This window comes from Penaeus monodon, chromosome 25 (assembly GCF_015228065.2).
Source record: "Penaeus monodon isolate SGIC_2016 chromosome 25, NSTDA_Pmon_1, whole genome shotgun sequence".
NCBI lineage: Eukaryota > Metazoa > Arthropoda > Malacostraca > Decapoda > Penaeidae > Penaeus > Penaeus monodon.
Window position 1 is genome coordinate 36,055,386 of NC_051410.1, and position 401 is coordinate 36,055,786.

Consider the following 401-nt stretch of genomic DNA (forward strand, 5'->3'; position numbering starts at 1 on the left):
TCTATCATTTTACCAAATTCTACTTAATCAACCCTTCTCTGTCCCAAATTATTCTCAAAACCTTAATCTTAATCTACCCGAAGTATTTCATTTTTAGCAATGGTCTACTCTTAACTTACCCCCTACATCTACTCACCTACCCCAGGCTATCGTTAATATCTACTTCATTCTTCCCTGTGACATAGCCCAGACGATCCAGACATAAAGTATTGACACAATCTTGTCCTTTCGCCATTCCTCTTCCCCGAAATTAAACAATCTACCCATATCCATCTTTACCTACATTCTCTTCCCCACAAATCTACTCGTTCTTTAACCCCAACACCTTCTCGCTTACTCATGTCCAACATCCAAAGTCTAATCAGTTAATCCCCAAGGTAAAGATAACCCAGTGACTACTC

General features: G+C 39.4%; 1 protein-coding gene across 1 annotated transcript in view; it reads left to right on the forward strand.

Annotated features, from left to right (window-relative positions):
- The window catches only part of LOC119589380 (cubilin-like), a 70,980-nt gene that overhangs the window by 58,267 nt on the left and 12,312 nt on the right, over window positions 1-401 (forward strand). The window lies entirely within an intron of this gene.